The sequence below is a fragment of the Puma concolor genome, chromosome A3 (assembly GCF_028749965.1).
Source record: "Puma concolor isolate L17-30 chromosome A3, mPumCon1.1.hap2, whole genome shotgun sequence".
NCBI lineage: Eukaryota > Metazoa > Chordata > Mammalia > Carnivora > Felidae > Puma > Puma concolor.
Genome location: NC_141669.1, coordinates 13,201,921 through 13,229,781, shown reverse-complemented (window position 1 = coordinate 13,229,781; position 27,861 = coordinate 13,201,921). Strand labels below are relative to the sequence as shown.

At 37.5% G+C, this 27,861-nt stretch overlaps 1 long non-coding RNA gene across 6 annotated transcripts in view; it reads left to right on the top strand.

Moving 5' to 3' along the window:
• LOC147582258 (uncharacterized) overlaps window positions 1-27,861 on the top strand; it is a 423,253-nt gene that overhangs the window by 188,556 nt on the left and 206,836 nt on the right. For all 6 annotated transcript variants that reach the window (XR_015248897.1, XR_015248893.1, XR_015248896.1 and 3 more), the window contains one exon: window positions 8,810-8,870. This is a non-coding gene — a long non-coding RNA (uncharacterized LOC147582258). The remainder of the gene's footprint in view (window positions 1-8,809; window positions 8,871-27,861) is intronic.

Genomic DNA, 27,861 nt, shown 5'->3' with positions numbered 1-27,861 from the left:
ATTTACTTAATTTTTTACTGTTACTACTTTTTATTAATTAACTCAGATCCAGTTGATATCCAATGTGTTCTCAGTGACCTTTCACTGAGATACCTCACCATATTTGGTCTTTGGGTTTTGGCCCCTGTCATTGCTGATGGATGCAATTTGTGAAAACTAGCTTGAGGTATGTCCTAGAATAGGCTGCTGATGCCTGTTCTCCGCTGTGGTTTCTTGTTATGTGGCCAACACTCTCTTTCCCTCCCAGTCTCATTGCCATGCATCTTTCAGTCTGTTCGTTCTTTTGACCTGTCTGGGTCTTCCACGTGTGATGTAAGAACTTCTGCACCTTCTTGAGTCCATGTTTAGGCAAAGAGCCCTATTTTGGAGCTTCCATTTCTTCATATTCATTATTTTCCCCCCTACTCTCATAAAATAAGCATTTGGGGTATGAAATTATCATAACCAACTGTTTTTTTTTTTTTTCCCTGAAATAGGCTTATCTGTCTTTAAAGTAAAATAAATAAATAAATAAATAAATAAATAAATAAATAAATAAATAAATAAATAAACAAATAAAACACTAACTCATATTCTGAGCTGAAACTTTTCTTTCTTCTTGGGCAATGGAGATCTCAGGATCAATAAAGACGTCAATGGCAGATTTGAATAATCATAATTAAAAATATAAAGCACAATTTATTTAAGTAATCTCCATACCCAACATGGGGCTTGAACTCATGACCCTGAGATCAAGAGTTGCATGCTATACCAACTGACCCAGCCAGGTGCCCCATAAAGGACAATTTATTTAAATAGTAACCCAGCAAACGGTATAAGAAAGTCATCCAGTTGTGAAGAAAACACAATTGTGTCATGTATTTTATCAATTGCTGTAGTAAAGAAAAATAGATCTTCTTTTGATCTCGAAGCCTGAAATCTTTGAGTGCCAAGAGTTTAAAGATAGGCTGACATGTCCTTCTCTAGGAATCAGTCACTACTGAACGTGCAGTACATAATGTTGAAAAATTATAATATTCTAAATTATCTTCCTCTGTTTTCAATTTTATTATTTTCCTATAGCTAATGCTTGGATGTCTTCAAATAGTTAGGAAGCAGAATTCAAATGCTATAAATGCAAGAAGGTAGAAATAATAGTAGGGCTGACAACAGCCAGTGAGTAAGACTTGCCTTTCCTTGTCCTATGATGTGGTAAGGTGTTAGATGCAGTCTAATAGCTAATGATATATTAGATGAAGAAGTTCAGATTTGAGACTTTTATTTTTAACTGTGAAATAATAACTGGAAGGTTTAAATTAGTAACATAAATAAGATGAGTGGAGGGAAGAGGAATGATATTGAATAAACTAACATTTTCTTGTTTTACATAGGGAGCCAATATTTAAACATAAATATTTAAGCTTCAAGCTTAAGAAATAGAGCTGTGAATATACTCTTTGGAATTGTGAGAGCTATCAAATTTATTAAAACAAGGACAGTTGTAAGGGAAATTGAATGGAGGGGTGTGAGTGTAAGGAACTGGGGTGAAATATTTTAAATGTCCTCTTATCCTCTTTATGGAATTATTTTTTAACATGTGAATGTATTGATTTCATTATATTAAAATATAAAAAAGTTCCAAAATACTTCTATAATGCATAATTCTTGATCTCATTTTTGTCATTTTTTCCATCTTGGTATCACAATATTTTATAGATAAATTTTCTTAAAAATAATTTGGAACATCTGCAAGTTTATCTCTGTAAAAATATAATCCCTACCAGATGTTTCTCTCTGGCTCTGGGCCCAGAGATATTAATGGAATTATAATGGAGAAGGTCTTGAGCAAATGTATTTGTCAGTCCGACTGTGCTCTCTATCTTAAATTGTCTAAAGCGGATGATAGGGTGGCATTAAGTAAAACTGCTGTGGGGCCTCAGCAATTTGTCTGAACATCTGGTTGATTCTATTCTCTTCTTTTCTCTGCTTCAAAAGCCAAGTTTGTCCTCATACTATATTATATAACCCAAGATTAAGATTGGTTTTGCAGAGGATTTTAAAACTCTTTATTTCTGTATGTATTTGAATATGAACTATCCCTTGGGTTCTTATGATCTCAGACATTCCTTGTTCCTATCTACTAGTACCTCCCTTTTAATCTTTTTCTCCACCTTGGCATGATCAAAGAAAAGTAGTAATTAATTGCTGAAAATATATTCAAATACCATCAAAGAAAACCAGTAAGAGTCAAGCTATCACTTTCAGCATTGTTTTTGAGCCAAATTTAATTCTAACTTCTCTTAATCTACTCTCTAAAGTTTTGTATCATCAGTTGTTACAGTGATTTATTGAGACAAGAAACCTATAGTGAGGTGGCTCTAGGGTCTCTTCAGGCTCCCTAATGCCTCTCAGAGATGACTATCTGAATTCCCACAAGATTAAGCCCTAAACTTCAATCTTTGATAGGAGAAAACTCATTTTATCATTGATTAAAGGTGATAGAAAGGAATAGCAGAAAGAATCTGACACTGCATTTTTGTACTTTTCTCCTTATCATTCTATTCTCTCCCAGTAGATTATAAACTCTTTGAAAGCAGGAGTGGATTTTGACTCTTCTTTGTAATTCTTTGATTGCTTGGACACATGACAGTTTCTAGAAACACTTAAGATGAATTCATTTATTATAACTAAGGTTCTCATTGATGTCTAGATTGGTTTGATTAGTATGTACATAAATGTGCATTATTCTTCTTGTCTTAAGAAAATAGTGAACTTTTACCTTTCACTTAGGATGCAGAATGTTGGAAAGATTATTGCTCCCATCCCAACAAGGCAAACCCAGGTCATAATTTTTAAAAATCATAATTTTATCAAATTCAAAGAGGTGAGGTAGCAAAGTAAGCATCTGGCCTTAAACCTAAGGAAAGGCAGGTGTATTCAAAGTGAGATGAAACACGAAATGACCAACATCTGCAGAGCAGAAGAGGAAGACTTGTCCTCCATTTCAGTTGGAAAGAAAAATTCAGCTAATATGTTTAATGAATTGTTAAAGCCTCAGTGTAGGATAATGTAAGGTTCCTGGGTTCTGTACACAAAGGGAGTTTTCAACCATTCATACGTTCTTCCTCATTGATTTTTACCAAGATATCATGAAAAATATTAATCTTGGGGTATGGGATAATAAAAAGCATACCTTGCCATTCAGGCCTGGAGGACACAAACACTTTTAACTAACAGCCAAGTAGAATAAGATGTGTTCATATGTCAGGCATAAAATGCTTTTACCTCAAGATCTCCTGTCCTATACATTGTGTCTGGCTTTCCAACAAGAAGTATCCATCACACACAAAAAAGGCAGGGAAAAAAAACCCCACAAACCCACTGTTACGAGGCAAAATAGTCAACAGAACCAGACTCAGATAAGCACCACATATTGGAACTATGAGACAGGGAATTACAAATTACTATAATGAATATATTAAAGAATCCTGTGGAAAACATGCATGAACACATGGGGAATTTCATCAGAGAGATGAAAACTATAAAAGGAGATTAGATTGGAGGCTAGAGTTAAAATACAGTAACAGAAATGAAGCATTCTATTGACTGATTCATCAGTAGACTCAATAACCCTAAGGAATATAAAAAAATAAAAAAATAAATCAATGAATAGGTCAATTGAAATTAACTGAAACATGAGAAAATATAGTAGAAAACTAAAAACAGGACAAAATTCATCTAAGCATCTAACATCTAGGATAACATCAGAAAGTCTGAGTATCATACGTGTAATTTGAATCCTAGAATGCAAAGACAGATAATGAGACATATGAATTATTTAAAGAGAAAATGACTGATAATTTTCAAAAAAATAACATAAAACATAAACTAGAGATCTAGAAAAGTCAGAGAACACAAATGGGATAAAATCAACACACATACACACATACACACACACACATCATCATCATCATCATCATCATCATCTTCAAACTGCTGAAAACCAAGGAAAAGAGGCAATCTTTAAGGAAGCCTGACCAAAATAACAACAACAACAACAACAACAATAATAATAATAATAAATAAGAAGAAACACATAAATAAAATACACAGAAGAGCAAAAGTAGAACTATGACAGAGTTTTCATCAGAAACTATACAAGCTAGAAGACAAGGAGTGGTATCTTCAAAGTACTGAGAAGAAAAAGGCCGACACAGAATTCTACATTCAGTGAAAATATCTTTCACAGAGAAGATTTAGAAAAAAGAGGGGCACCTGGGTGGCTCTGTTGGTTAAGCGTCTGACTTCAGCTTAGGTCATGGTCTCGCAGTTCATGAGTTCAAACCCCACATCAGGCTCTGTGCTAGTTCAGAGCCTGGAGCCTGCTTATGATTCTATGTCTCCCTCTCTCTCTGCCCCTCCCCTGCTCATGCTCTCTCTCTCTGTCTCAAAAAAAAAAAATCTTTAAAAAAAAGATATAATTCTTGTTCAACAGACCTACACTAGAAGAAATATTAAAAGAAATTCTTCAGGCACAAAAATATGATAATACACAGGAATCTGGATCTACAAAAAAGTTACAAAACTCTAGAAATAATTAAGAGTAAATATATTTTTTTTCTTATTTGTACTTGTTTAAGCAGTAATTGTCTCCAAAATAAAAATAATAGGGATGTATTTTGGGTCTCTAGCATATCCAGAAAAAAAAATATATGATAAAAATAGCACAAAAGACAAGAGGAAATCATTAGATTGTAACGTTCTTATAATTATGTAGTGATATGATATTATGTGGAATTATTATAATTAATTGATGATATGTTATAAACTCAGGAGCAAAAACTGAAACAGTAAAGAATGTATGAAATTAAAACAATAGTGGAGATTAAATAAATTAATAAAAAATTCTATAGACATGATTGTCTATATAGAAAAATCCCAAAGAATTCCCAAAGACGTCCTAGAGCTAATAAATGGGAAGTTTCAGTACAGAAAGTCAGCCTAAAGATCATTCTATGTACTAGTAATGAGCAATCAGGTATTGAATTTTAAAAATATCCTTTACAGTAGCACCAGTAAACATGAAATACTTGGGTTTATGTCTAATAAAATATGTATAAGAGTTGTATGCTGATAACTATAAAACCCTGGAAAAAGATAGAAAAGAATACCTAAAAAGATGGTGAGCTGTATCATGTTCATTTAGAGGAAAGCTCATTACTGTTAATAGGTCAGTTTTCCTCAAACTTATCTGTAGATTCAACACAGTTCCAATCAAAGCCCCAGCAAGATCTTTTTCCTTTCGGTTGAAATTGACAACCTGATTCTAAAATTGATCTGGCAGGGCAAATCTATTTTGTCTTATATATAAATATAAATATAGAATACAATTGTAAAAAGTCACAATATTTTGAAGGGGAACAAATAGAGGGTTCACTCTGTCTGATTTTGAAACTTGGTACTAAGTTATTATATATTAATACGCAAAAAAAGAAAAAACCCACAAAACTTTGACCCATACCATGTAGCACATGCAAAAATTAATTCAAGATAGAGCATATATTCAAATGGAAAATGTAAAACTATGAAGCTTTGAGAAGAAAGCAGGAGAAAATCATTGTGCCTTGTGTCAGGCAAAGCTTTCTTAGATACAACACTAAAAATAGGATAGATAAAAAGAAAAAAAAATGAAAACTTTGGTTTCTTCATTATTAAACATTTCTTCAAAATATTTTTAAAAAGGGAATGAAAAGTGAAAGACTGAGAAAAAACATTTGTAAAACACATATCTTCCAATGGACTTATATCTATCCAAATGCAGTAGGCAGAATTCTAAGATGGTCCCCAGCTTTTTTTGTCCCTTGATACATAAGAATTATACAATCCTCTCTCCTTGAATATGGGCTGAGCCTTTTAATATGATGGGATAGTCCCTTGATTAGATGACATAATAAAGGGAATGTGATAAGATAATTACTTTAGTGCTAGGAAACCATCATAGAGAATGGAGAGGGATTCTGGGTAAGCAGCCAGGTTGTGAAAATGCTACTTGGCTGGGACTTCAGAGTGGCCTTTATTAGCTGAGAGCATCCCTAGCCAAGAGTCAGCAAAGAACCAGGATGTTGGTCCCACCTACAGCAGCAAGAAACTGAATTCTGCCAACAACCTGACTGAGCTTTGATGAGGATCCTGAGCTCCAGATGAGACCAGATGAGGCCAGCTGAGAATGCAGCAGCTGACACTTTGAATTAGCTTGTAAGACTCTGAGTAGAGAAGCCAGTTGGCCATGGCCAGATTTTTGACACACACAAACGATGTGATAATACATGGGTGTTGTCACCAAGTTCGTGGTAATATTCACAGTGCTAGGAAACCAATACACAAAACTATATGAAAAATACTCAAAACCCAATAATAAGAAAATAACCCAATGAAAGTTTGGCAAAAGATTTGAATAAATACCTTATTAAGTCAAAATCATTAACCATTAAGGATGAAAATTAAAACCACAATGAGACGACACCAAATACTTATCAAACAAACAAATGAAAAATGTTCTGTACATAGCAAGGGGTGCTGAAGATTCAGACCAGTGGGAACCCTCATACATTGAGAACGTGAAAATGAAAAATGAAAAATGACATATAGCAAGCAGTTTTACAATTTCTAATACTTATGCACTTATCATACAATCCAGAAATTCCACTCAAAGGAAATGAAAGCTTACATTTACATAAAAACCTGTACCTCATGGTTAATAGTGGCTTTTTTCAATATTATCCTGAACTGGAAACAACCCAAACGTCCTTCAGCTGATCTCTCCATTTTCTATGGGTGCTGCAACAAATTGCCACAGTCTTAGTGGCTGAAAACAACACAGATTGATTATCTTATGTTTCTGGAGGACAGAAGTCTACTTAGCTGTCTCTCCAGGCTAAGATCAAAGCATTGGCAAAGCTTTATTCCTTTCTGGAGTTTCTAGGGAAGGATGTATTTCCTTATTCAGGTGTTGGCAGAACCCCGTTCCATGTGGTATAAGACTGAGGTCTAGTTTTCTTGCTGGTGGTCAGGTGGGTTCCACTTTAGCTCCTGGAGGCTCCTTTCTGGCTCTTGCACATGGACACTGCATTCCAGAACCAGGAATAGGTGAGCAGATCCTTCGGATGCTTCCATCTCTCTGATTCATGTGATTATATTTGTGCCAGGATTACCTTCCCATCTCAGGGCCTGCAAATTTAATTACATTGGCAAAGTCTCTTTTTGCCATGTAAGGTAACAATCATGTTTTAAGGATTAGGTGCATGGTTATTTTTAGGGAGCCATTAACTTGCCTGCCACAACTGGTGAGTGAATAAACACAGTGGAATAAATCCATACCATGGAATACTACTCAGAAAATAAGAAGAAATGAATTAATACACACAATAAACATGAATACATTTTAACAGATTTTGCTAAGTAAAGGAAGCCTGATTAAGGGGCTTCATATTGTATGATTCCATTTATTTGACATTCCGGAAAAGGTGAAACTCCAGACACAGACAACAGAGCAGTGTTTTCTCAGAACTAAGGACTAGGTGATGACTTTACTACACTGGGCAGAGGAGTTCCTTGGTGTGTGTGTGGGGGGGGGGGGGGGGGGGGCTGGGACTGTGCTGTGTTCTGGTCATGGTGGTTACACAAGCGTATGAATTTGTCAAAATTTGCAGAACCATACACTAGAAAGTACAGATTTCAATGTATTAACATTACACCTTAATAAAATGAGTATATCTTTAACTGAGAACTTTATGTAAAATTTAGGGACACCTGGGTGGCTCAGTTGGTTGAGCATCCAACTCTTGCTCTCAGCTCAGGTCATGATCTCATGGTTCATGAATTCAAGCCCCATGTTGGGCTCTGCATTGACCATGCAGAACCTGCTTGGGATTCTGTCTCTCCCTCTCTCTGCACACCCCCCATCTCAAAATTAATAAACTTAAGAGAAAAAAAAAACTTTATGTAAAATTTACCTCAATGGAGAAAAAATAAAATGGAGGACACAACTCCACCAATACCTATAAATAAAAAGAATAGGCTTTTAAAACCATGAGAAAGTACAGCAGATACTGAAGATTTTGTGGATGATCACATGAAACCTTTGCAAATATAAAATTCCCACAGAACAAATGAGCAGAAAATATAAAATATAAAAGCCAAAGACAGCACTATACAAATATCTGCCATTTTAGTTCATCTATTGTTTATCATCTATTATCTATCTATCTATCTATCTATCTATCTATCTATCTATCTATCTATCATCTATCTATCTATCTATCTATCTATCTATCTATCTATCATCTATCATCTCTAAAAACAGATCTACTATATCATAGAAACAAATTGCTAATGAATTGGGAGGAAAAAAGTAAAACTGTAATTTATTTAAAATAGAGCATCTTCTGTATCTAAATGTAATATCCTTTTAAAACTCAAACTAATAAACAAAACTGGAGGATCAGACATTTCCTTTAAACAAATAAACAAGCAAGGCAAATAAACAAAAACATATACTTATCATGGTGCTGATAGCCACGTTCAAAATTGAGGCTGCACGTATGTGTCAGATGGGTGTTTGTACCTAAGTAAATTCGGAGTCCCAATTTGGGGGTTAGAAGGTAATCAAATATACATTTTTTAATATTTGTATTATATTATATTATATTATATTATATTATATTATATTATATTATACATATATATTGTATGTATATATTTATACATATTATATATATTTATATATTATATATATGTATATGTATATTTATATATAAATACTTCTTGGTAGGTGCTGAGACAGAGGATCAGATCTGCTTCTCTGTGGCCTTAGGGTAGAGTTAACCCCTCAGGTGAGTATTTTATTGTTTGTAGTGGAAAATAAAGGAATTCACATCAAAACAGACTTACCAATATTTGGGAGGCTGCACTGTGCATAGTATTATACTGAGCTCAGTGAGACATATAGTAATCATATGAATCTGGCATCTGGAGCCCCAAGCACTGTTCTGGGTACTGGAAGCACAGTAACCAAAACTGACAAGCTTTCTACCTTCTTTCAGAGACGATCAACAACTTAAACAAATTAAGGGTTGATATTAATATACTATATGATGGAGACAGTGAAGAAAATAAGCATGGTGCTATTACACTGATTGATTGATTAAATAATTCAACTAGTGTTTATTGACAAGTGACTTTTATGTATTATACACCATTCTAGTCTTTGTGGTTACCACAGCCTACAAAATAGATGAAGTCTATACCCTCTTAGAAACAAACATATTGACTGGCACCTATTTTACACTGGTGGACAGAGAAGTTCTCTCTAGAAGAATATATTTACTATGAAACCTTGATTGTTGAGAAGAAGCCATCCATTCAAATACCCATGGTGTTCCAGGTAGAAAGGGTATGTGATCAAAGCACCCGTGGGAAGAAAATGTTTCTGCCTAGAGGATGGAGAGAAAGTCAGGACTCCTACGGCACAGTGAATAATAGTGTTGATATCCAGGAAGTGAGAAAGTCTGGTGGCCCTTCCTCAGATACGGATTTTAGTCTCAATAATGGGAAGCTACCAATGAGTACCTGGAAAAGGAATGGCATGCAATAGATCTTTAGAATAATCACTTTGTTCTGGGGATAATGGCTGAAGTGGGGAAAAATAGTAGAGAGGAGACAACTTAGAACGTTTTTAAGGTAGTTGGCACTATTCATTATAGTGAATTTGATTTGAGTTCTGGAACTGAGTGGGGATACAGACATAGATGGATTGTTCCTTTGGTTGGTTGCTTATAACAGACATGAAGTCAGATATGCCAAATGACCTTCTCCAGGTCATAAGCTAGTAAGTGGTGAGTCAGCATTTGAAAATTTAAGTCTCTTCTCTCAACACCAAAAAAGATGATCAAATTCAACATCTCTGGACATGTCAAACATTAATTCTTAGTCCTAGAATCAAGCAAAAAATGTTGCTGGCCTCATTTCCGTTTTCCTACTCCATACTCTTTCTCTACCTACTACTTATTGGAGTATGGGTGGAATAAGGTTGCTTTAAGTACATCTGGAATTAGACACAGAGCCAAACACACAAGAGGCATGAAAGAAGGATGTTTTGTATATACAAGGCAATCAGACCCAGGATAGTGCAGAGCCGTGGCTCAGTTGACTGAATAGGTTTTGACTTGTGCAAGAGGAAACCAGTCATGACCGTGTGAAGAATGGGAGAGACCACACTTAATGTGGAGGCTGAAAAGTTTAGTCATGGATATGTTGAGCATAGAATGTCTGATTGGCTATTGAATGAATGGAGCTTAATCTCAACAGAGTCACATGTGTTAGAGATAGTTTGGGGAGTCACCACCATATGTTTGTAAATTAGAAGGTGGTAATCATTGGACTTTGAAAAAAAAAAGTTTAAAAAAAGTGAGTCTTATGAACTGTCTTCAACTTCACCTATCAGAATAAAGGCTTTCTTATGCCAGGATATCCTGTTGACATGGTAGGTTTCTGAGTGAATTTTCTCTCTGCTGAGCAATGTTAGTTATAGAGAATTTCAGGGTTTATATTTGTCATATCTAAATGGCATTTCTTTCAAGCACATAAATGGTCTTTACTGACAGGAAGCCGTGCAAATGTTCCCCTTTCACAATTTACTGAAATTGCTGGTTATTTTTAGAGAGAGTCAGGCATTAGTGAACTCAATGCTGAAAACAAGTCTTTGATAAACTGACAGTTTACAACTCAACATAAATTGCACCATTTCCAATACCAATAATTCCATCAGACTTTTACATTGTGTGTTATAATTTTCAATAACATTTTAAAAATATGTTCTCAAGAATTTGAGGTGTTGCCAGGGCAACCATCACCCTAGTTTTATAGATGGGTAAGCTGAGGCACTGGAAGGTGAAGTGACTTTTCAAGGCCCTGGAAAAACTAACCTCACTTGACTCTTATCAACTCTGCATTATAACATTTTCGGTCCCTCAATAATGATGAGAGAGAGCACTCTTATTATGTATTCAGTGAGTAAATCAAAACATTACCATAGTTTAATTTTAATAATTTATGATTCTTCATAATGTTGCAGGCCTGTGTTCTAGAAGATATTAGATAAATTCTGAAAATTTAGGTGATATGGATATTTTTAAGAATGCTATGTTAATAAGATGATGGGGAATCAGGGTATAGTGGAGGTACAGTAGAAGTAGAGAATTAGTCATCTCTTACTGATAACATAGTCTGCAACTCAGGAAATAATAGAAGTGAATTTTTTTTTCTAGTGATTTTTAAAAGATGCTGCAGAGGCGCTTGGGTGGCTCAGTTGGTTAGGCGACCGACTTTGGCTCAGGTCATGATCTTGCAGTTTGTGAGTTTTAGCCCTGCGTCGGGCTCTGTGGTGACAGCTCAGAGCCTGGAGCCTGCTTCAGATTCTGTGTCTCCCTCTCTCTCTACCCACCCCCCCCCCCGCCCCTGCTCATGCTCTGTGTCTCTGTCTCTCAATAATAAATAAACATTAAAAAAAAAGATGCTGCAAATTCCCAATACCTGTTGACTAAAACAAATTAATTCATATCATTACTTGAACTTCCCTTTGAGGAATTGATGGTCAAAGGCTGTCAGGCATAACTGAAGCTATCGATTATGAATACTGTTTTAATGAAACAGAGAGTATTTTTGAATCTATACTATACTGTTTGTCCTTTAAAGCCATATGAAGATGAGCCCCATGGAATTAACAGCTTATCAGGAAAGTACTTGCACTAAAAGCAACCACCAGCTTTTCTCCTAATGATACTGGAAATAATGATAAAAAACAAAAGCCCCCAAAAGGACAAATCAGAGAGCCAGGGCAAGTTTTTGTGGTCTTCTTCACGTCTGAAGCCTGGATGCTTCTATCCCTTCTTCCATGCTTTTGAATGCTGTAAAGAGCTGGGATAAAGTTATCAAGACATGTGTGTTTGGGGGCGCCTAGGTGGCTTGGTCAGTTAAGCGTCTGACTTCGGCTCAGATCACGATCTCATGGTCCATGAGTTCGAGCCCCGCGCCGGGCTGAGCTGTCAGCACAGAGCCCGGAGCCTGTTTCAGATTCTGTGTCTCCCTCTCTCTCTGCCCCTCCCCTGTTCATGCTCTCTCTCTCTCTCAAAAATAAATAAATGTTAAAAAAAAAAAAAAAAAAAAGACGTGTGTTCGATACCTCCAGGCTGCTAGGATTAGTCAGCGGTGGAGGTGACGCAGAGAAATTAGTATGTTTGCACTGGTGTGATGCATCTATTATGAGCTATATGCTTGACATATTCTATCATTCATCACCCTCACAACAGCCTTGTGATATGAGTGCCGTAATCCCCACATTGCTGATGAGGAACTGGAACTTAAGACAATTTAAAAAATGTATTCAAGATCCTACAGTCGCCAAATAATGGAGTTGGAGTTCAATCTCAAGTATTACATCTGCAAAACCCATATTTGTTTTCCTGCCTTTTCCAAAGTTAGTCCTTCCAAACTTGGTCCTTGATAGATGTGTTTCTCCTTTACCCACAGACCCTTCCCTGACATTTCTGAATGCTGGGCTTGAACTATTGACTTTGAGGTCAAGACCCAGGCTGAGATCAAGAGTAAGACCCTAAACTGACTGAGACACACAGGTGCCCCACCAGACATTTTTCAAGGAAAAAAAAAACACAAAAAAACCTCATACTGTGGGTAACAAAAACAGTACTTCTTACTGGCTCTGGATTTCCTTTCCATAGTCCCTTATCAACAGCTTCTTTTACCTCTGAAGGGTGATTCAGCTATACTTTCTATCTTTCCTCCTAGCCCATAGTAGACCTGGCTTTGTGGGTCTTTGGAAAACTCCATACAAACTTTTCCTGACCAACAGATCAGGGAGTCAGCATTTTACAACAACAGGAGGCTTCTTATCTGGACAGACTCTCAAGTGTCCATTCAGCACAATAAACTCTAGGATCTATCATTTGTATGCCCTTACTCTTTCCTCAGAGCGTAGCTCAAGGAACTGTGTATGCCCCCTCGATTGAACCTTTATATATCGTCTGCGGACATTTTCTTCCTTCGGAGATTCTCTTGACCAGGATATACACTCACGTCATCTGTGCTCTCACAGATTCCTTGCAGTCCTATTCCATGGTTGCATTCTGAAGACTTATCTTTCCCTCAAGTACTGTCCTCCAACTTACCATCGTCCTCAAGACAATGTCTAAACTTCTAGCATGCCACTCCATGTATTAGCAAACTGGACTTCTCTTTCTCTCAGCTGAATCTTTTCCCTCTCTTCTTTCTTCTATTCCTGGCTCTCGTTCTCTCTGCTTCAGATCTATCAAACTACTCACTCCGTGCTTTTTTTTTTTTAACTGTGTGGCCTCCAAAAACATTCTTCCCCACCTTTACGATGCTGCAGCACTATTCTACATTTGCACAACTCCCACTCATCTTTAAAGCAACAATTCAAATGTCATTTCCTCTCTGAAGGCTTTTCTAATTCCTCAATACAGATTTAGTGATATTTTCATTTGGAGTTAACATGTGTCTTAACACTTAACATGTGTCTGTGTGGTTGAAATCAGTGCACACCTTTACACTTAGTTGTATTTTTCTCTGGACTGTAAACTTTTATTTTATTTTATTTTATTTTATTTTATTTTATTTTTTTTAACGTTTTTATTTATTTTTGAGACAGAGAGAGACAGAGCATGAATGGGGGAAGGGCAGAGAGAGAGGGAGACACAGAATCGGAAGCAGGCTCCAGGCTCTGAGCCATCAGCCCAGAGCCCGATGCGGGGCTCGAACTCACGGACCGCGAGATCGTGACCTGAGCTGAAGTCAGCCGCTCAACTGACTGAGCCACCCAGGCGCCCCTAGACTGTAAACTTTTAGAGGTCAGGTATTCAAACTTATCTTTCTAGTCCTCTTTGCCTATGACATGGTCTCTTCACTCCTTCCTGCTAATTAAATTTATAGTTTTAGACCTGGATTGACAGATTTAGACCTTATTTTGCTTATACATTTCTCTTATCATTTTAAATATTTTTTTCACCTTAAAGCAGCACCATGTACAATCTGTGAGGACCAGTGAAAAATGAAAACAACAACAACAACAAATTTTAAAAATTGTGAACATGTATCAAACACCTACTAAATAACAAGTACTTTCTCAGGCTTTTTATGTGCATTTTTAAATCTAATTCTTTTTTTTTTTTTTTTTTATATGAAATTTATTGTCAAATTGGTTTCCATACAACACCCAGTGCTCATCCCAAAAGGTGCCCTCCTCAGTACCCATCACCCACCCTCTCCTCCCTCCCACCCCCCATCAACCCTTAGTTTGTCTCAGTTCTCAACAGTCTCTTATGCTTTGGCTCTCTCCCACTCTAACCTCTTTTTTTTTTTTTTGTTCCCCTCCCCCATGGGTTTCTCTTAAGTTTCTCAGGATCCACATAAGAGTGAAACCATATGGTATCTGTCTTTCTCTGTATGGCTTATTTCACTTAGCATCACACTCTCCAGTTCCATCCACGTTGCTACAAAAGGCCATATTTCATTTTTTCTCATTGCCACGTAGTACTCCATTGTGTATATAAACCACAATTTCTTTATCCATTCATCAGTTGATGGACATTTAGGCTCTTTCCATAATTTGGCTATTGTTGAGAGTGCTGCTATGAACATTGGGGTACAAGTGCCCCTATGCATCAGTACTCCTGTGTCCCTTGGATAAATTCCTAGCAGTGCTATTGCTGGGTCATAGGGTAGGTCTATTTTTAATTTTCTGAGGAACCTCCACACTGCTTTCCAGAGCGGCTGCACCAATTTGCATTCCCACCAACAGTGCAAGAGGGTTCCCGTTTCTCCACATCCTCTCCAGCATCTATAGTCTCCTGATTTGTTCATTTTGGCCACTCTGACTGGCGTGAGGTGATATCTGAGTGTGGTTTTGATTTGTATTTCCCTGATAAGGAGCGACGCTGAACATCTTTTCATGTGCCTGTTGGCCATCCGGATGTCTTCTTTAGAGAAGTGTCTATTCATGTTTTCTGCCCATTTCTTCACTGGGTTATTTGCTTTTCGGGTGTGGAGTTTGGTGAGCTCTTTATAGATTTTGGATACTAGCCCTTTGTCCGATATGTCATTTGCAAATATCTTTTCCCATTCCGTTGGTTGCCTTTTAGTTTTGTTGGTTGTTTCCTTTGCTGTGCAGAAGCTTTTTATCTTCATAAGGTCCCAGGAATTCACTTTTGCTTTTAATTCCCTTGCCTTTGGGGATGTGTCGAGTAAGAGATTGCTACGGCTGAGGTCAGAGAGGTCTTTTCCTGCTTTCTCCTCTAGGGTTTTGATGGTTTCCTGTCTCACATTCAGGTCCTTTATCCATTTTGAGTTTATTTTTGTGAATGGTGTGAGAAAGTGCTCTAGTTTCAACCTTCTGCATGTTGCTGTCCAGTTCTCCCAGCACCATTTGTTAAAGAGACTGTCTTTTTTCCATTGGATGTTCTTTCCTGCTTTGTCAAAGATGAGTTGGCCATACGTTTGTGGGTCTAGTTCTGGGGTTTCTATTCTATTCCATTGGTCTATGTGTCTGTTTTTGTGCCAATACCATGCTGTCTTGATGATGACAGCTTTGTAGTAGAGGCTAAAGTCTGGGATTGTGATGCCTCCTGCTTTGGTCTTCTTCTTCAAAATTACTTTGGCTATTCGGGGCCTTTTGTGGTTCCATATGAATTTTAGGATTGCTTGTTCTAGTTTCGAGAAGAATGCTGGTGCAATTTTGTTTTTTTTTGTTTGTTTGTTTGTTTGTTTTTAAATTTTTTTTTCAACGTTTATTTATTTTTGGGATAGAGAGAGACAGAGCATGAACGGGGGAGGGGCAGAGAGAGAGGGAGACACAGAATCGGAAACAGGCTCCAGGCTCTGAGCCATCAGCCCAGAGCCCGACGCGGGGCTCGAACTCACGGACTGCGAGATCGTGACCTGGCTGAAGTCGGACGCTTAACCGACTGCGCCACCCAGGCGCCCCAATGCTGGTGCAATTTTGATTGGGATTGCATTGAATGTGTAGATAGCTTTGGGTAGTATTGACATTTTGATAATATTTATTCTTCCAATCCATGAGCAGGGAATGTCTTTCCATTTCTTTAAATCTTCTTTAATTACCTTCATAAGCTTTCTATAGTTTTCAGCATACAGATCCTTTACATCTTTGGTTAGATTTATTCCTAGGTATTTCATGCTTCTTGGTGCAATTGTGAATGGGATCAGTTTCTTTATTTGTCTTTCTGTTGCTTCATTGTTAGTGTATAAGAATGCAACTGATTTCTGTACATTGATTTTGTATCCTGCAACTTTGCTGAATTCATGGATCAGTTCTAGCAGACTTTTGGTGGAGTCTATCGGATTTTCCATGTATAATATCATGTCACCTGCAAAAAGCGAAAGCTTGACTTCATCTTTGCCAATTTTGATGCCTTTGATTTCCTTTTGTTGTCTGATTGCTGATGCTAGAACTTCCAGCACTATGTTAAACAACAGCGGTGAGAGTGGGCATCCCTGTCGTGTTCCTGATCTCAGGGAAAAAGCTCTCAGTTTTTCCCCGTTGAGGATGATGTTAGCTGTGGGCTTTTCATAAATGGCTTTTATGATCTTTAAGTATGTTCCTTCTATCCCGACTTTCTCAAGAGTTTTTATTAAGAAAGGGTGCTGGATTTTGTCGAAGGCCTTTTCTGCATCGATTGACAGGATCATATGGTTTTTCTCTTTTTTTTTGTTAATGTGATGTATCACATTGATTGATTTGCGAATGTTGAACCAGCCCTGCATCCCAGGAATGAATCCCACTTGATCATGGTGAATAATTCTTTTTATATGCCATTGAATTCGATTTGCTAGTATCTTATTGAGAATTTTTGCATCCATATTCATCAGGGATATTGGCCTGTAGTTCTCTTTTTTTACTGGGTCTCTGTCTGGTTTAGGAATCAAAGTAATACTGGCTTCATAGAATGAGTCTGGAAGTTTTTCTTCCCTTTCTATTTCTTGTAATAGCTTGAGAAGGATAGGTATTATCTCTGCTTTAAACGTCTGGTAGAACTCCCCTGGGAAGCCATCTGGTCCTGGACTCTTATTTGTTGGGAGATTTTTGATAACCGATTCAATTTCTTCGCTGGTTATGGGTCTGTTCAAGCTTTCTATTTCCTCCTGATTGAGTTTTGGAAGAGTGTGGGTGTTCAGGAATTTGTCCATTTCTTCCAGGTTGTCCAATTTGTTGGCATATAATTTTTCATAGTATTCCCTGATAATTGTTTGTATCTCTGAGGGATTGGTTGTAATCATTCCATTTTCATTCATGATTTTATCTATTTGGGTCATCTCCCTTTTCTTTTTTGAGAAGCCTGGCTAGAGGTTTGTCAATTTTGTTTATTTTTTCAAAAAACCAACTCTTGGTTTCGTTGATCTGCTCTACAGTTTTTTTAGATTCTATATTGTTTATTTCTGCTCTGATCTTTATTATTTCTCTTCTTCTGCTGGGTTTAGGCTGCCTTTGCTGTTCTGCTTCTATTTCCTTTAGGTGTGCTGTTAGATTTTGTATTTGGGATTTTTCTTGTTTCTTGAGATAGGCCTGGATTGCAATGTATTTTCCTCTCAGGACTGCCTTCGCTGCGTCCCAAAGCGTTTGGATTGTTGTATTTTCATTTTCATTTGTTTCCATATATTTTTTAATTTCTTCTCTAATTGCCTGGTTGACCCACTCATTCGTTAGTAGGGTGTTCTTTAACCTCCATGCTTTTGGAGGTTTTCCAGACTTTTATCTGTGGTTGATTTCAAGCTTCATAGCATTGTGGTCTGAAAGGATGCATGGTATGATTTCAATTCTTGTAAACTTATGAAGGGCTGTTTTGTGACCCAGTATATGATCTATCTTGGAGAATGTTCCATGTGCACTCGAGAAGAATGTATATTCTGTGGCTTTGGGATGCAGAGTTCTAAATATATCTGTCAAGTCCATTGATCCAATGTCTCATTCAGGGCCCTTGTTTCTTTATTGACCGTGTGTCTAGTTGATCTATCCATTTCTGTAAGTGGGGTGTTAAGGTCCCCTTCAATTACCACATTCTTATCAATAAGGTTGCTTATGTTTATGAGTAATTGTTTTATATATTTGGGCGCTCCGGTATTCGGCGCATAGACATTTATAATTGTTAGCTCTTCCTGATGGATAGACCCTGTCACTATTATATAATGTCCTTCTTCATCTCTTGTTACAGCCTTTAATTTAAAGTCTAGTTTGTCTGATATAAGGATGGCTACTCCAGCTTTCTTTTGGCTTCCAGTAGCATGATAAATAGATCTCCATCCCCTCACTCTCAATCTAAAGGTGTCCTCAGGTCTAAAATGAGTCTCTTGTAGACAGCAAATAGATGGGTCTTGTTTTTTTATCCATTCTGATACCCTATGTCTTTTGGTTGGCGCATTTAATCCATTTACATTCAGTGTTATTATAGAAAGATATGGGTTTAGAGTCATTGTGATGTCTGTATGTTTTATGCTTGTAGTGATGTCTCTGGTACTTTGTCTCACAGGGTCCCCCTTAGGATCTCTTGTAGGGCTGGTTTAGTGGTGACAAATTCCTTCAGTTTTTGTTTGTTTGGGAAGACCTTTATCTCTCCTTCTATTCTAAATGACAGACTTGCTGGATAAAGGATTCTCGGCTGCATATTTTTTCTGTCTAGCACACTGAAAATCTCGTGCCAATTCTTTCTGGCCTGCCAAGTTTCAAAAGAGAGATCAGTCACGAGTCTTATAGGTCTCCCTTTATATGTGAGGGCACGTTTACCCCTTGCTGCTTTCAGCATTTTCTCTTTATCCTTGTATTTTGCCAGTTTCACTATGATATGTCGTGCAGAAGATCGATTCAAGTTACGTCTGAAGGGAGTTCTCTGTGCCTCTTGGATTTCAATGCCTTTTTCCTTCCCCAGTTCAGGGAAGTTCTCAGCTATTATTTCTTCAAGTACCCCTTCAGCACCTTTCCCTCTCTCTTCCTCCTCTGGGATACCAATGATGCGTATATTATTTCTTTTTAGTGTATCACTTAGTTCTCTAATTTTCCCCTCATATTCCTGGATTTTTTTATCCCTCTTTTTCTCAGCTTCCTCTTTTTCCATAACTTTATCTTCTAGTTCACCTATTCTCTCCTCTGCCTCTTCAATCCGAGCCGTGGTGGTTTCCATTTTGTTATGCATTTCGTTTAAAGCGTTTTTCAGCTCCTCGTGACTGTTCCTTAGTCCCTTGATCTCTGTAGCAAGAGATTCTCTGCTGTCCGCTATACTGTTTTCAAGCCCAGCGATTAATTTTATGACTATTATTCTAAATTCACTTTCTGTTATATTATTTAAATCCTTTTTGATCAGCTCATTAGCTGTTGTTATTTCCTGGAGATTCTTCTGAGGGGAATTCTTCCGCTTGGTCATTTTGGATAGTCCCTGGCATGGTGAGGACCTGCAGGGCACTTCCCCTGTGCTGTGGTGTATAACTGGAGTTGGTGGGCGGAGCCGCAGTCAGACCTGATGTCTGTCCCCAGCCCACCGCTGGGGCCACAGTCAGACTGGTGCGTGCCTTCTCTTCCCCTCTCCTATGGGCGGGATTCACTGTGGGGTGGGGTGGCCTGTCTGGGCTACTTGCACACTGCCAGGCTTGTGATGCTGGGGATCTGGCGTCTTAGCTGGGGTGGGTAGGCAAGGTGCACAGGGGCAGGAGGGGCAGGCTTAGCTTGCTTCTCCTTAGGTGGTCCACTTCAGGAGGGGCCCTGTGGCAGCAGGAGGGAGTCAGATCCGCTGCCGGAGGTTTGGCTCCGCAGAAGCGCAGAGTTGGGTGTTTGCGCGCGGAGCGAGCAAGTTCCCTGGCAGGAACTGGTTCTCTTTGGGATTTTGGCTGGGGGATGGGCGGGGGAGATGGCGCTGGCGAGCGCCTTTGTTCCCCACCAAACTGAGCTCTGTCGTCCGGGGGCTCAGCAGCTCTCCTTCCCTTTGTCCTCCAGCCTTCCTGCTTTCTGAGCAGAGCTGTTAACTTATGACCTCCCAGACGCTAAGTCGTGCTTGCTGTCGGAACACAGTCCGTCAGGCCCCTCCGCTTTTTGCCAGCCAGACTCGGGGGCTCTGCTTGGCCGGCGAGCCGCCCCTCCGCCCCGGCTCCCTCCCGCCAGTCCGTGGAGCGCGCACCGCCTCGCCGCCCTTCCTACCCTCTTCCGTGGGCCTCTCGTCTGCGCTTGGCTCCGGCGACTCCGTTCTGCTAATCCTCTGGTGGTTTTCTGGGTTATTTAGGCAGGTGTAGGTGGAATCTAAGTGATCAGCAGGACGCGCGGTGAGCCCAGCGTCCTCCTACGCCGCCATCTTCCTCAGGTTTAAATCTAATTCTTAAACAATTCCACCAAGTAGAAATTATTATTATCCTCATTGTGCAGATAAGGCATTTGCCACTTAGGGAATTTGTGTACCTTGCCCAAACTCATGCAGATAATAACTGGTAAGGTGAGACACTGTTCCTTAGTGCCCAGAGTAGTGAACTTGAGCAAGAAAAGTGTATCTAACACAGCCACTTGAATGTTCACACCAGCATCATTTGATGGATTTAATGGACTTAGATGAGCTTTTCCCTTCCAAGTTGTAGCTTCCCTTTTGTGATCTGTACAAATTGTATATTTGCAAGTGTCAGTTTCTAGGTCTTCTATATTTGTGTTATTTCTCTTTAAAGTGCAGCAAATATCCTATCCACTCACACGTGGAATTTAAGAAACACAAAAGATGAACACAGGGGAAGGGAAGGGAAAATAAGATAAAAACAGAGAGGGAGACAAGCTGTAAGAGACTCTTAAAATCAGAGAACAAACTGAGGGTTGCTGGAGGGGAGGTGGGAGGGGAGTAGGCTAAATGGGTGATGGGCATTAAGAGGGCACTTACTGGGGTGAGACTGGGTGTTGTACGTAAGTGATGAATCACTGGGTTCTACTCCTGAAACCAAGACTAACTTGAATTTAAATAAAGAAAAGAAAAGAAAAAAGAAATAAAGTGCAGCCAAAATAAACATATAAACTTTCTTCTAGGAGCCTTTCCTTTCCTGAGATGAATCTTGTGTGTTTTGTTTACCACTGCTACCCAGCAATTTACAATTACAATTACAATTCTTTGGGTCCTTTCTCCCTAGTTTATAATACCATCCAATTTAGAACAACATATTTAGTTAATATGATTTATCTACCTTAAGATTAATGAAAATGACAAGATGGAAAGCTGTGTGGAGCTCTCTGACGGCTCATTCTAACTCAAAATATTGATCAAATCAATCTTTGTGCTATTTTATTGTTTATAAGTGATTCTGTTGGAAGCAAAATAACATTCTGATTAACTTTTATGGTACATACTTTTATGGTAGATATAATATAATTGGTTTGTAGGGTAAGGAGATTAGTCTACCGTAGAGTCCATAGTCAGGACCAGGTAAGGTTGAACCTTACTAGCAGCAAAGAACATAATCTAGAATTGAGGTTAAGTTATCATATCAGAGTCTGGGTTTATGGTTTAGGATAAAAGCAGTGAGGAGATAGAATATAGGGATGAAGGTCCAGATATATAACTTCATTTCATATTTGGGAGTCTTGACTCTAACCAGTCTTCCTTCTCCTGATTTTAATATGTGCTGGCAACAGGAGTAGTCAATGGCTACCATTTTTTTCCCTTGGGCATGCCTGCAATTACAATGGCCTAGAATACTTTTGCTGCTCTTCATTGTGGTGTCAGCTACATAATGTTGGTTGGAAATGCTGCCTCATAAGACTAGCATTTCTGGATAGCAGAGCAGAGATGATATCAATGTGAATGCTGATGCTTCATCACTTTAGGGAGTATGAAGAATGTAATTTGTTCCATGAAACTTGGCAACTGACTAAACAACTCAGCAGTCTACGAAATAACCAGGCTTTGTGCATTCAGATACCATAAGGCTTTGACAATGATGGCAGAACCGGAATGAAATATGAAGGCATTTGACAAAAAATGGTCAAATTTCCATCCAGCCTTCATAAATCTCTAAGATGCCAATATCAGACTATGTAACTGACATCCTAAGGAGTCTGGATTTTCGTTTATTGTCAAATAATGTGAACTCAGTTTGAACTATCCTTTACAAAATTATTTAGAAACTCAGGAACATACATGTGCATTTGCCTTAGCATATCATGAGAGTGCAAGATAAACTTGCAAAACCAGTGGTAAAATGCAATTGTATTTAGGGCTATCCTTTCTGTGGAATATAAAATAATCCTTTAGAATGCCATTGAATTTTTATATAAACGGTCTTCATCCAGTCGATCCCCACAATCAGTCTAAGAATGGCAATTTGGATTAGAAGAAAAATGGAATTTAATCTAAAAAGAGTAGGTTGAAGCTCTTCCCTTTAGTGTCCATGTGATCTTTTGCAATTTCGTTGCCTGTGCCTTGTATTTTGCATCTGAAAAACTCAAAATATGTACCTCAAAGCAACTACAGTTATTCCAATCAATAAATGATACCTCTTTTTCTTCAGTCTACTGGTGAGAGCTCACTGCTAGTGAGGCTGAGAGGGAGGCTTACTCGCTTACTTCTGGTTGTATCAAAACAGTTTCATGATCTTATATTTTTATTTAGATTCAAATCAGTTAACATATAGTCTAGTATTGATAGTATTGGTTTCAGGAGTAGAATTTAGTGATTCATCACTTACATATAACACCCAGTGCTCATTGCAACAAATGCTCTCTCTAATGCCCATCACCCATTTAGCCAATCCCCTTACCCACCTCCTGTCCATAAACTCTCAGTTTGTTCATCATAGTTAAGAGCCTCTTATGGTTTGCCTCTCTCTGTTTTTCATCTTATTTTATTCTTCCTCCCCTTCCCCTATATGCATTGTTTTTTTTTCTTAAATTCCACATATGAGTGATATCATATATTTGTCTTTGTCTGATTGACTTCTTTCACTTAGCATAATACATTTTAGTTCCATCCACCTGTCTGAATGGCTAAAATTAACAACTCAGGAAACAACAGATGTTTGTGAGGATGAGAAGAAAGGGGAACACTTTTTCACTGTTGGTGGGAATGCAAACTGGTGCAGCCATTCTGGAAAACAGTATGGAAGTTCCCAAAAAGTTGAAAATAAAACTACCTTATGGCCCAGCAATTTTACTACTAGGTATTTATCCAAAGGATACAGAAAGGCTGATTCGAAGGTGCACATGCACCCCAATGTTTATAGCAGCACTATCAACAATAGACAAATTATGGAAAGAACTCAAATGTCCATCGACTAATGAATTGATAAAGAGGTGGGGTATACACACACACACACACACACACAAACACACACACACACACGATGGAATATTACTCAATGAACAAAGAATGAAATCTTGCCATTTGAACAGTGTCTTGACCTTATAAGATAGTGTGCTGCTGCTCTGAAGATGGCATGGGGGAAGGTTTGGGTGGAGTGACATGAGGAATATGATAGGTTCATTGCTATTAGTCTCTATTTCTAAGAGACAAAAGTTTCTCTATGATTCAAGTCATAGAGAAGCTAAGTTCATAAACCCATCATGGCTATTATAATTCTACTTGGGGCATTATGCATTCAAAATCTATTAAATACAAGACTTTTAAGTGGGAAATGGAGACTGAGAATTCAACCACTACTTATTCAAATTCTCATTTCTAGACGGTTTTTTGGGGGGTTGGAATTTGAGAATAGAGGAGATGTCCTATAAATTTCTCTTATTTTTTGAATTCTTAATATAGAAAAAAGACATTGAGAATCAAGTATTCCTCATTTTATGGAATATTGAGCTTTGGAAAATAAGAGTAAAGCTATCAGTGGGAATCCACAAAAGTATCCAGTTATCTTTCTTCAGGTATATATTTGGAAATATGACCAAATCTACATAAATATTTTTTTCTAGGTGACTGTATTATGAAAAGTTTTCAACATGTTGTATTAAGAGAGTTCGACTTAGGAGGGAAATTCTCCATAAATTATTAAACTTCATAAGGCACCAAAATTAATTTCAGATGTGTACAGTGTTTTAAAAAGTGAAATTATAAGCTGTAAAATATATACATGATTATTAATTTATCTTGCAAGGAACATGGACTTTACAAGCATATAAAGAATAAGAAAATTTTTGAAGGCTGAGGCTGATGTGTTTGACTACATTAAAATTTAAAACTATTACAATATTTGTATCACATAAAATATAAGTTGATATGTTTTCTTCATGGAGCATTCTCACAAACTAATAGGAACTAAAATAAAAAAAAAATTGTATGCCAAAAAATTTACTGAAGGAGAAATACAAGTTGATAACAAGCACAATTAAAAACTTACAAAATTATTGGGGCGCCTGGGTGGCTCAGTTGGTTAAGCATCTGACTTTAGCTCAGGCCATGTTCTCATGGTTAGTGAGTTTGAGCCCCCTGTCAAGCTCTGTGCTGACAGCTCACAGCCCTGGAGCCTGCTTTGGATTCTGTGTCTCCGTCTCTCTCTGACCCTCCCCCACTTGTGCTCTGTCTCTGTCTCTCTCAAAAATAAATAAAACGTTAGAAAATACTTACAAAATTATTAATTGTTACAGATGCAAGTTTAAATGGAATGATACTACTTTCACTTATTTAATAGAAGGAGCACAAAAGAGATCAATAATTTTTAAAGTGAAATAAGAGGAATATAACATATATAATTGTTGTTGCTGTAAGTAGTATAACACTTAAATGAAAATATGTAGTAGTAGGAATCAAGCCTTAAAATATCCATATTGTTTAACCTATAATCTTTACCTCTAGTAATATATTTCACAGTACATTCAGAATACATACAAAAAATGAAGCTACATGGAAATGAAAAGCAATATGTAAACAACACAAAGAATTATTTATTAAGAGTACAGTCATCCATTACAAATATGTGTCCGTTAAAAATATGTTTTCAAATAACATTTACTAGTAAGGTAATATTTTAATAATTTGTGAACATTTAAAAGAAAGAAAATAAGTAGAAAGAAGAGCAGTAAATGAGATTCTAGGGCAGGAATGACATTTTTACAGTGCAAACCTGGAAGAGGTTAGAGAGACTCAATCAAAATGTAGCAGAACTTTTGGAATGTGTTCCTGTGTTACACAAGAAGGAGATATGGAGTGGAGGAGGGCTTTAATGAGCTAGGTTCAGCTGTGCGAGCGCTATAACTTTAGCATAAGAAGATGTTTATAGAAACAGCCTCTGGTAGGCTTTGAGGTCTAGCTCTTAGCAAACTTTAGTTAAATGTGTAGTCAGTGTGTGTGTGCGCGCGTGCACGTGTCAGACTTTATAACCAAGTGCAAGACTGTATACTCTGCAGTGAAGGTAGGAGCAGCACACAAAATTTTATTTTATTTTATTTTATTTTATTTTACTTTTTTCAATGTTTATTTATTTATTTATTTATTTATTTATTTAAATATGAGATTTATTGTCAAATTGGTTTCCATACAACACCCAGTGCTCATTCCAACAGGTGCCCTCCTCAGTACCCATCACCCACCCTCCCCTCCCTCCCACCTCTCATCAACCCTCAGTTTGTTGTCAGGTTTTAAGAGTCTCTTATGTTTTGGCTGCCTCTCACTCTAACCTCTTTTTTTTTTTTCCTTCCCCTTTCCCATGGTCTTCTGTTAAGTTTCTCAGGATCCACATTAAGAGTGAAAACATATGGTATCTGTCTTTCTCTCTATGACTTATTTCATTTAGCATATTTTATTTTATTTTATTTAAAGTTTATTTATTTATTTTGAGAGATACTGAGACAGTGTGAGCAGGGGGAGGGGAAGACTGGGAGGGAGAGAATCCCAAGCAGGCTCAGTGCTATCAGTGCAGAGTTCAATGTGGGGCTCTAACCCATGAAACTGTGAGATCATGACCTGAGCCAAAACCAAGTGTCATATGCTTAACCAACTGAACCACCCAGACACCCCAGCATAGAAGATATTAGAAGCAGGCCAAAGATCTACTGCCATAATATAGCTCAAATGGAGGCTCCACATCTGAGTAGGTAGCATGTGAAAGTTAGTCTAGTGTCAAATCAGAAATGAAGGACTGCAGGAATGAAGTAAGGATCAGATATAGGATCTAGGGTAACTAGTAGTATAAGAAAGCCCTGTGGGTAATGATCTATTATGGTAACTTTTCTTTTTTTCTTTTTCTTTTTCTTTTTTTTTTTTTGAGTCAATATCTGTACCTGGTACACAGCAGAAATGCAGATGATAGGAAGGAAGTGCTGAACTGAGCCATCAGAAAATGAACAGATTTGTTTATGTTGTCATTTGAATTGTACTGTTGTGTTAAATATTTTTATTAGGGTTTCCTAACAAACAGAATTCATTTAAAGAATTCATGCTGTGGCCAAGGCAGTACTCAGAAGAAATTTACATACTTAAGTGCTTTTATCCAGTTAACAAAAAAATTCAAAGCATTCAGAAACTGTGCAGAATGAAAAGGAAAATAGCAACAAAAACTAAAAATGTAGAAAGAAATGAGTAAAAGTAAAATAACAAATAAGGTATAAGAAAAATAGATTTTCTCAGTAAAGTCAAAGCTAATTATTTGATAAGGCCACTAAAGTAACTAAAAATTGGCTAGTCTAGAAAGAAAAAAAGAAAATACAAATAACAGAATCAAGAATGAGAAAAGCAGGGGAACCTAGGGCTTAGTTGGTTAAGCTTCAGACTTCAGCTCAGGTCATGATCTCATGGTTCCTGAGTTTGAGCCCTTTGTAGGTAGGGCTTTGTTCTGACAGTTCAGAGCCTGGAACCTGCTTTGAATTCTGTGTCTCCCTTTCTTTCTGCCCCTCTCTCATTGACAATCTGTCCCCCCCCTCTCAAAAATATAATAAACACACACACCACAACAAAAAAGAATGAGAAAGACAGTGGACTTAGAGTTAGGGAGTAAAAAGTATTAGAATTTTTGTATGATACCCCACTATGCTGGAAATGTGGATAAAATCAATGTTTTTTTAGGAAAATATAAACTAAATTAACCCAAGAAGTGATACAAAACCAGTAATATCCTGATTTTTAAAAAATTGCAGTGTTTGTCAAAAAAACATATCCCTCAAAAATGAATGAAGCCCAGATATTTTTAAGGTTGAGTGCTATGGAATATCATGAACATATGCTTAAATTTGCTCCATGCAGAAAAATAGATAAGCAACTTCTCATTTCATTAAGTAGAGCTTGGATGACCTTTGCTACACAAAATGGTTTAACGAAAGAAGAAAGTTTAGAACAATAAAATTTGAATATAGATGCAAATATATAAATAAGATAGTATTTGGCAGCTCATTTCAATATTATTTAACAGGTCCTTAAAGTCATATAAATTGAAAAACTAAGATATCAGAAATGCTAAGATATTTCAACTTTAGTAAACCTATTAATATAATTTGCACTCAGAAGGAGAAAAAGTATGATTTTCTTAATTAAAAGCAAAACAGGGGTTCCTGAGTGGTTCAGTCAGTTAAGCATCCTACTCTTGATTGAAGCTCAGGTCATGATCTCACATTTTGTGAGATCGAGCCCCATATCAGGCTCTGAGCTGATAGCACAGATTGGAATTCTCTATCATTCTGTCTCTCTGCTCCTCCCCCACCAAATAAATAAATAAACATGAAAAAAATCAATAAAAGCAAAACAAACAAAAGATTCCCACTTCTTCCCATAATGGATTAAGAGGGACTGGATTATCCTTCTACCTTTGATAACTAAATTCCTGGACAAA